We start from the raw sequence: 10,000 nt of genomic DNA, 5'->3' as shown, positions 1-10,000 counted from the left end.
ACATCAATTGCTGAAATTCAAGAGGATCCTACATTAGTTTCGCAATTCATGCACGCGCTGCAGGCCTACAATCTCACATTCACTCACTCACTCAGACAGCCCTGATGACAAGATGGGTATTGCACTTACAGTGCACTACCCACAAAAATTCAGGTGACTTCAACAGGATTCGAACCCATGACCTGTACAATGCTATACCGCTGAACTGAGCTTTGAATCCACTCAGTTGGGAGCAGAAACTGGGTCTGAAATTGCGCCTTCCTGGTCGCCAATGCGACCAAAAATTGAGTACTGGCGACACGTTTTCATCCTGCCGATGTTTTTTAAAATAACAATGAAAGGAGTTTTCCCGTTAACTACCTCCATAACTTCGCAAGCCGGCAGGTTTTTTTCTTTTTTTGCGGTTTCTCATAGAATACGCATTGCGGGCGAAAAAACAATGACTCAGTAAAGAGATTCAAGGGACTGGTGCGACGAATGTAGTACGTACGGTAACAACATGGCGGCTTGTGTGCGGCAGAAGGTGACTGGTGCGGTTTCCGCGGCTGAAATTTTCAACAAACTAAGGGCAGATGTATTTGTTTATTACATTCAAGGTCGGATACATTTTCTCTCCAAAATGTCCGCTTTCGAAAGCGAAAAATAATGCTTGACACATACAGAAGGCCGCGCGGTCTTTGCTTTCTTGTATCCATAAAAGAGTTCAAAACGCGCATTTTCAGGCGAAAGTTTTTGGCGACCACAATTTGCCATCTGGCGACTGAAAATTTTTATGTAGTGGCCATGCCGAGCGACTTGGAGTAATCACAAAATTATTGCAGCAGTAACGGGAAATAATATCTTCAGACAACGATCTCGTAGCCGTCGTTGTCGTCCTTGCATGCTTAAGGTCCCTATTAGAACTAAGTCTACATACAGTCATCACAAATATAAAATCTACAGGAATAAACTTACTGGTTTACTGTGACTTAGTAAAAAGCTTTACTACCAGAGCTATTTTAAAGCTAACCAAAGTAATGTTAAAAATGCTTGGAAGGGTATAAGACAACTTATATCACTTAAGGCAAAAGATTCATCCAAGCCCAATAAACTCATTAAGATCATCAAGAGATTACTGATCCTAAATTAATAGCAAATGAATTTAATAATCATTTTGCAACCATCGGCTCAAGGTTAGCTCGCACACATAAAGCTTACCTCGATAATCCCCATATTTCAAGTTTTTTTCTGTTACCAGTTACCAACTTTGAAATTATAAATATTATAAGTACTTAAATTTTAATAAAGCAACTGGACCCTTTAGTATCCCAGTTGTTCTCTTGATTGTTTTAAAGAACTTTATTTCTTACCCCCTTGCAATTATTTTTAATTGCTTGTTCACATCAGGCACTGTTCCTGATCATTTCAAAGTGGCAAAAGTTATTCCTGTCTATAAAAAAGGCTCACCACTTTTGGTATCTGTTTCTCGTCCTATCTCATTATTATCTATATTTAATAAGATTCTTGAACGACTCATGTACAATAGATTAATTATTTCGAACAATCATCTGTTTTCTTTGACCAACAGTTTGGATTTCGTTCCAATCATTCTACAGTTCATTCCCTTATTCGTATGGTAGATAAAATTCAAAAAGCTATTGACAGTAAGAATTATTCCTGTGGTATTTTGATAGCTTTGTGCAAAGCCTTTGATACTGTTGACCATCATATCTTACTTGACAAACTGGATTATACTATGGTATAAGGGGCATTGCACATGAATGGTTTTCCTCCTATTTGTCTAATAGGAGTCAAATTTTTTCACTAGACCTTATACATTCAGATTCAAAACAAATTTCATGTGGGGTGCCACAGGGATCTGTACTGGGGCCTTTGTTATTTTTGACATATGTAAATGATCTTCATAAATGTTCCAATGTACTTGATTTCCACCTCTTTGCAGATGATACCAACATTTTTCTACAAGATCAAAATTTACATTCCCTTGAGTTGAAATTAAATGAAGAACTAGATAAAGTTAATCAACGGCTCCAGTTAAATAGGTTGTCCTTAAACATTGATAAAAAAAAAAATTGTAATCTTTTGCCCACCACAACGAAATCCTCAACCAATTTGCTTAAAAGTTTCAAGGCAGGCCTGTGGAGCAAACTGCATATGTCAAATACCTAGTAGATCTTATCATTGTGGAAAAAACATACACATGAAGTTGGTAAGAAAATTTCAAGGGGCATTGGCATTCTATCTAAGCTTAGACATTTTGTTACTATTGATATTCTCAATCAGTTACATTATTCCTTAGTGTATCATTTTCTGACTTATGGTTTGATTGCCTGGGGAAACACTTATGCCACAACTCTTAAACCTGTTGTAGTTTTGCAGAAAAAGGCACTGAATACGAATAATAACATTTTCTAATCGAGATGCTCACCTCTAGCCCTCTGTTTTCACAGCTAGGATTAATCAAATTAATGGATCTTGTGACTACTCATACTGCCCTTTTCATGTTTCAGTATCATCATCTTTTACTACCTAAGGCTTTTGACAACTTCTTTTCACCTATATCATGTAAACACAATTATAATACTAGGCTCGCATCAAAATCAACTTATTATATCGATCATGTTAGAACTAATTACGGTAAATTTAATTTACACTTCTCTGGTCCTTCTGTTTGAAATAATCTGGATGAAGATTTAAAAAGTAGTTCTCTGCATTTATTTAGACAAGTAATGATGGAAAAATTCTTATCTACCTATGTTTAACGCTAGCTTGGCATTGTCAATTTATTCTTAGCTTTTTACTGTTCAAACTCAAGAATTGATAATACTATATTACTATCTGCCTGTACCAGTTTTTGGGTTTTTTTTTCTTTTTGTTTGTTAATTTTTTTCCCTAAATGTATTTCCCTTGGATAAGTTAGATATATTTATTTCATTATTTCATTATTTATCCTCTTGTCTATTCTATTAGTTGTGTGTGTGTGTTACAACCTAGAAAATGCAAGCAATAATTTATTGAAACTACTCAGCTCGTTTAGTTTATAACTATTCTGGGTGTTTTTTTGCCTGATCAAATTAATTTGCTCTGTTGTATAAAACGTTTTCTAATTTGGCAAATAAATGGATGGTTGTTGTTGACATCGCCTGTATAACAATACCCTACCCGTCACGAATGAGATGTCCTCATCATTCGCCAGAGAAGAGAAGACCGCATCGCACCCGTCGCAGCTCAGTACTTCCAAACCTAAGCAAAAGATCCATCCGCTGAGAAGATTAATCGAAAAAAATATAAACTGTTTTCATTATTTTTACTGAGTACTCAGCGAGCTGTTGTGAGGACACTCAAGCTTGAATGTTTATCACGGGCAGTTAAGATTTCAAACTTTGAACTTTAGAACTTTATTAGTGTCATGTTGGGTTTTTATCTTTTTTAGTCGGCCAGTAGTATCTAAGGAAAGGAGGGATGTAGTAAAGGATGCATTGTTTGACACACTTGACAGCCCCATCATGCTTAAGGGGCATAAGTAGTTTTACGGAACGAGCGTAGAGAAGCTTTTGTGTCTTTTGTGTTGTATAGTATTCTCAGTTTTTCAGTGAAGACATTGCATAAACGGTGCAGGCAGTGCGGCCCACTGGTTAGGCCTCTTGCCTTGAGATCCGGACATCCCAGGTTAACACACGTTCTGACCACTGGTTGAATTTGTTCTTGGTAGTCCCTAGTTCAACTTCTCAGCTGCCCTTGTAAATTGCCGACTAATTTGCCTCCGGCCGGTTGCGATTCTTAACTGTTGTTGCTGAATGTTCTGTTCTGTCGTGATGTCTTTCATTGGTCCTGAAAAGCCCCTCTTACATAGGGAGTGGTCGGTTAAGTGTGTATTGTATAATTGCAACGTTAATTCCTTGCGGGAAGACAACTGCCTGCTCGTACCTAGATTTGGTACTCAAAAAACAGACGGAACACGTCGCGTAAAGAGGTGCGATGTTATGGGATAGTAAAAAAACAGTTCAAAGAAATCAAAACACAATTCTAGGTCTCTTGTGTCAACATTTATTCCAGCCTCTTTATTGGAATCAACATCTGCCCTATGCCTAATTTCCTCCCTATATTCTCCTTCTTCAGAGTCCATTTCTTCGCCGGAATCCTACCTCCACTGTTTTATTGGTGAAAATAGCTTTTTTTTTGTCAAAATTGCCAACAACTCGGTTGGATAGTGAATGCAAATGAGAAGGCAAGGGAGGCCCCTTCGTGGGAAAGAAGCGAAATTGAAGGAAATGTCAAAAGTGGCGAAAAAGGCAGTTTTGTCAAAAGGGCGACAATTTGGTGGGAATCAAATTCAAATGCCGGGAAGGCACAACGGCCCTTGAAAAGTGGCGAAATTGGTGAAAATAGCAATCGTCAACAACTCGGTTGGATAGCAAATGCAAATGAGAAGGCAAGAGGGTTAATTTGCAAAACGATGAAATTGGCGAAAATGACCAATGTGGCAAAAAAGCCATCTTCTGTAATATTGCTTTGAAATTACACCAACAAAATACAAAATCTGGACGTGACAAAATGATTGCGTGATGCTCAGTTTGTATGCGCAATAGCGATATTTGGCACCGTGCTTTAAAAGGACCCTCCACTAAATTCGGAGATAACTTTATCGTACCACAGAACACTTTGTTTGCAACCAAAACTGTTTGAACTTTTTCAATGAAAGCGATTGTATCTGAAGGAAAAGAATTTCAAAAACGCGTTTTTTTTGTTTTCGAATTTCTCCGACGTCGCCATCTTGAATAATTGTGAAGTGTAACGGTTACCCTGTTGTTTCAAAATAAAAGCTCTTTGTGTCAGAACAACACGACATACAACCGTTAAGCGTCACAGATGGCGGCGCTTGGAAAATTTGAAAGTGAAAATAATCGATTCTAACATTCATTTTTTTAATACATTTTTTTGAAAAAAAAAAAATAAATTGTCGTGGAAATTTGATGGCAAATATTATTCTATTCGGTTTGTAGTTATTCCGTACTTGGAGTGGAGGTTCCCTGTAAAGTACAATATTCGAGCAACTTGCAAAATGAAATGTCGAAAAAAAAGTATTCTACAGAAGTCTTTGGCCAAATTTGCCGCCAAGCCATTCGCCGCGAAAAAGGTATCCTAACGGGCACGTTATCTAGCCAGACAAAACAACTTTATTTGCACAAAGCAATTTAACTTGCACAAAGCAATTATCGCTTATTTCCACCATTCGCAGATCTCTCCGAATTACTGGTAGGGTATGACAATGCACTCACAAACATACAAATATACGTGTAGTTATACAAATATAAAGACATAAATATAGTATAGTAGCAATATAGTAGAAATCGAATACACATAATTACGCACAATTAATATACGACGCATATTTAACTGACTGAGAACCGGTCAGTTCGGCCAAGTAACGCATGGGATGATGGTATGATGGTTCGCTGTTCTGTCACACTCCGTACCGCAGATTCAAACAAATCTCGTCTAGCGGGGGATATGTGAAAGAAACAATCTTTGTCGAATCTTATCTTAGAAAATGCAAAAACACTCATTAATTTTTAACCACCCGGCATTTTATCTACTTAAAACCTTGCCCAGCTGGTGGCTGCAGCGTTGTTCAAATCATCGATACACAGTGTGCGAGGACAGAAATACGCGATACACCATATTTGCCTTGTGTAAGGGCATTCGAATCCAAACAAAACAACAGTTTTGTCGGCTCGCTTTTTAAGAAACTGATGTCTGGGAAGTAAGCCAAGTGTGATTGTGTCGCCGAGAATCTCTACAGAATGCTTTCTTCTCGTAATGTGCTTTTACAGTTGTCTCGAATAGTGTACTCCAGGCGCACGCTGCTACCTTAAAACAACACGTGGTAATATTCTCTTTCGTAGAGGGTCGGTTTATTTTGTAATGGGTGATTTGCCCAACATTTTGGGTCAGCCTTTACTTTACCATGGATCGGTTTCTTGCATGACACTCTCTTCCTCCCGTTCGAAATTGTCTTTTCAAGCCTACACAATTTTTATCGTTTCAGGCTAAGAACAAACTATTTACGTGGTCATATTATGCCGCATTTGTCGTAAAATCTCAAGCTTTGTATTGTTAAACGATTAAAATTGTAGCTACGATTATTTCATTAAATTGCTTGGCCTCGTTGGATAACGACGATCGTAGATAAAATCATTTAAGCAAATTCCTTCGCCTCATAAGTTGCGGTAATTTTATGTTAAGCTCTTTTGAATGGGTTAGTGTTCTCATGCTGGATTAAGGGATATTTAAAACCGTTTTGGTTTCACTTTTTCTGGTAGTTTCCACGCAACATTGGTAATCGACTCTTATGACAAATTAGCTCCTAAGACGGTTTGCTCTTTAGTATAGTTGCGATCAGAGTGAGTCTTCTCCTAAGGTCATGAATTTGGTTTGGAACAGGTGACGAGAAAGGTGTTGGTACGCCAGCCCAACTAAGTTTGTCATTAGGAATGTTTTAATTGGTTTTTGGTATCTCTACGGTTATTTGTGTTTCACTCGTGGCGTTTTACCCAAACGAGCTCTTTTGCTCTATTTTTGGAAGCATTATTTATTTTTAGTTCAACTCTGGGCATTTTGACTTGTTCTCGCGGTTCCAGATCGCATTCATGACAACAGCGGTCTCTTTTGGGTTTTCAATAAGTGTTTTTAATCTATATTCTAATGTTCCTAAGTAATTGAAAATAACACCTGTAATTGTAGTTATTGTCCTGTTTTGCCTGGAACACGTGTGCCAGATAAATTTATGGAAAAGGGGCGCTTATGCTCGTCCTTTCCTAATCTCGTACCCAGATCATCCACGGCCATACGGAAGGGAGATCTGGTAAAGTTCGATTTCGAGCATGCTCATTGCCAGCGAGGCCCGAAATACGGGCTTTTCTATCACTGCGCATGTTCGTACTCTCTGTTGTGATTTTGGGTGATTTTGCGGAATAAACATGGATTTCTAGAGTATCCTTGAAGAGATTCTTTCCTTCTTTTGTCTATCGTTTAACTCTGTCATGTAGTAATCATAAATAATCATTTTCTCTGTAAATTTGCTTTATTTAAGATATTGTAACTCCAGGGTTCGTGCTACTCCTTGAAGTCCTTGAAAAGCCCTGGAATTTAATTTTGGACTTCAAGGGCGCTTGAAAAGCCCTTGAAAAAAAGGATTTTGTGGAAAGCTGATTGAAGTTTTTCGTTGAAAATTGTAGAGATTGCATCACGCTAAGTTAAAGAGACATTTCAAAAATTGAGCCCAAAATTGACTGTCAGGAAAACATTAAAACCAAAAATTAAAATACCTGTGCGTGCACTTAACTTGCAGGATGTGGTAAGGAATGTCAAGGTAGACTTTTTCAGCAAAGAAAACAATAAAACAGTATGTATGGCATAGCAATTTTCTTATAAAGACTCCTTGAAAACTCAATTCCTGGTTCTTGAAAACTCCTTGAATACTCCTGGAATTTTATAGGCAAAATCGAGCACGAACCCTGAACTCATTTCTTGTAACTTATGTTACTTGTCATACTCCGTTCGTGCTAAACTGGTGATGACAAACCTGTAAGATCCCGTTGAGACAAACGACTTTCTTTGTTGTGGAAAAAATATGTTAATGTGGTCATTTTGACGTGTGATTGGCAACTGATTGTTCAGTCAGACTAAGAACATATAAAAAGAGCTGTATACCTAACAAATAAGGAGAGTTAAGCAGGACTAGTTGAGCGAGAGCTGTAAGATCGACCCGAGAACACCAAATAAAGAAGTGAAACAGCAGGAGTGTTGAGGAGTCTTTCTTCCCCCAAAAGATATCCTTCAACAGTATTTTCTCAACAATGCACTTTTCAGGATGTTAGTATATAGTCATGACACTTTCGATTTTTCTAACAAACCCCTAAAAGCTTATAACAGAGGATGGGAGGACGAGGTTCCAGACTTTAAGCAGTTTACCAGCTTGTATTCCCAAGTTTTCTTATCAGTCGATTTTGTGAAGTCAATATAGCTCCTAAATCGCAGTTCTTTGGGAAGTTGACTGTTTTTGACGTCATCAAGCTTGACAACAACCACGCTATCATCTCCTCTTTCCGCCAGGCGATGAAGGGCGATGCTCAGCTCATGGCTGCAAAAGTTGCTGGTTAAAAAGCTCTTCGACACAACAGCTACAGTCTTTTTACTGTTGTAGACACTGTCTGCCATGTTTTGGGTAAAAGGTACCCCCGGTACAAAATCTCGGTAGTGAATGCAACATTTAATTTTATGCTTGCTTTCCAAAGTTGGCAACAGTTTCTTTGTGACCCATTTTTGGTCCACGGTGCTGTAGATGATAAACGCATCAAATTTGAAATCTGCAAAAAGAAGCCGGTAATGTAGAAACCCTTGTTTGTAATGATTGAGTTGAGGAAAGAAAGTATCTATCGCAGCTGAAGTGATCGTCTGTGTCTAAAATGCGATGAATAAAACTAACCTGGATCTAAAGGAGCAGAACTTGCTTCCTTTTTTCGTTGCTTAAGGCGCCACCGGCAAACAACAGCTACCAAAAAGAGCAAACACAGGCAAGCAACTGCTACTGCAATTGCTGTAGTAGCTGTGGATAAGAGAACAAAAACGTGATTGCTAATGGCCTGAAACAAGGCTTAGTCATTAACAAACTAAAACGGTTCATGAGGTAAGCGAGGGAGTTTGGATTCTGCGTTCGCTGCATGATTATTCCCTGTATTTCAGTGACTTGTTTTGTGCAATTAGATTATCGCACTCATTGAAGATAAATAGTTGGCTCAGGTTTATGATGCTGCTATTTGGATCGTGTTTATTTTCATCGGTTCAGTTTCGCCAAAAGGCTGAAAATACAACTATGACTAATACTTAACAATCATTCCATGAGCGCACGTTGGATATGAGATGGTAAATAGCCAACGAGGCGCGTAGCGCCGAGTTGGCTATAACCACTCTCATATCCAACAAGCGCGAATGGAATAATTGCTTTATTAAATTCCTTTAACTCCAAAAGTTTGGAAGTACGAAATACGAGCGAAAAAAGGGAGAAAATCCTAGCGAAATCGGAAAAACTTGATGAAGATGCGATGTTGTGTAATACCTGGTGGTCAGACAGACGTAGGCTCATCACAAAAACATTTCTTACTTTTTCGCGCACTTCTAAGCTTCGAAATTGATCCAAACTTTCCCCAAAAACGTTTTTCTTGTGCTTTATACCAAGAGAAATTTCGATTTCTGGCGTAAACATTTTTAGCTTAGCAACGTTTAGCGCAATCATTTACCATATAAGGTCAAACTAAGGTATATGAGCTGATAACCGAGATTGAGTGAACCAATCAGAGCACGAGAATTGCATTATCCGAGGTTGAGAATTTAATAATTTGTGATATACTTTCCTTCGTCTTTTTTTTCTTTTTTTTTGCCAAATGACTCGAGAGAATCAGACCCACTGCTATAGTCATTGCCAGAGTGCCCTCTGTCAATGACCTTTACTTTAAAGCTAGTGTCAAAATCGCCGAAAACTGTATGTATATATTTTCTCTTACTTGAACAACATCGTTGATTTTAACTTAATTTTTAACTTGATTCCCAATGGTCGGTTTCACAGCTATAGCAAACACCAGACTTCTAAACTTTACAACGCCGGAAAATATTTGGGAAAGCTTGTATTCATACAACTTGAAGGCTGCTGTGGGTCTGTAAGTCAGTCAGTTAGCGGAATTAAAAAATATCAATTTCTCGTTTCTAAATGGGATCATTTAAAATGCTAAACGAAATCACGTTCTCAGATGGTAGCCGAGCACGTAACCGGCATCTGAAAGGTTATGGGTTCAAAATCCCGTCCAAGGGTTTCCTTTGATTATTGCTAAAGTTATACAAAAGCAAAACTATTGTCCAATACTTGTGAAATGCTCGTGGCTAGTCTGACGCGGCGTTTCGTCTCGGCCAAGAGACTCTTCAGAGACCTTTAGAATTCAAAGAC

The 10,000-nt window shown here is 38.2% G+C and overlaps 1 protein-coding gene and 1 pseudogene across 1 annotated transcript in view; both read right to left on the bottom strand.

Moving 5' to 3' along the window:
- The window catches only part of LOC138014528 (myotrophin-like), a 463,943-nt gene that overhangs the window by 364,779 nt on the left and 89,164 nt on the right, over window positions 1-10,000 (bottom strand). The gene's annotated exons all lie outside the window — the stretch shown is intronic.
- LOC138059687 (low-density lipoprotein receptor-related protein 6-like) overlaps window positions 5,160-10,000 on the bottom strand; it is a 72,717-nt pseudogene continuing 67,876 nt past the window's right edge.

The sequence above is a fragment of the Montipora capricornis genome, chromosome 8 (assembly GCF_036669925.1).
Source record: "Montipora capricornis isolate CH-2021 chromosome 8, ASM3666992v2, whole genome shotgun sequence".
NCBI classification, from domain to species: domain Eukaryota; kingdom Metazoa; phylum Cnidaria; class Anthozoa; order Scleractinia; family Acroporidae; genus Montipora; species Montipora capricornis.
Note: the sequence above shows the minus strand (reverse complement) of the source record. Positions and strands in the feature narration are given on the sequence as shown.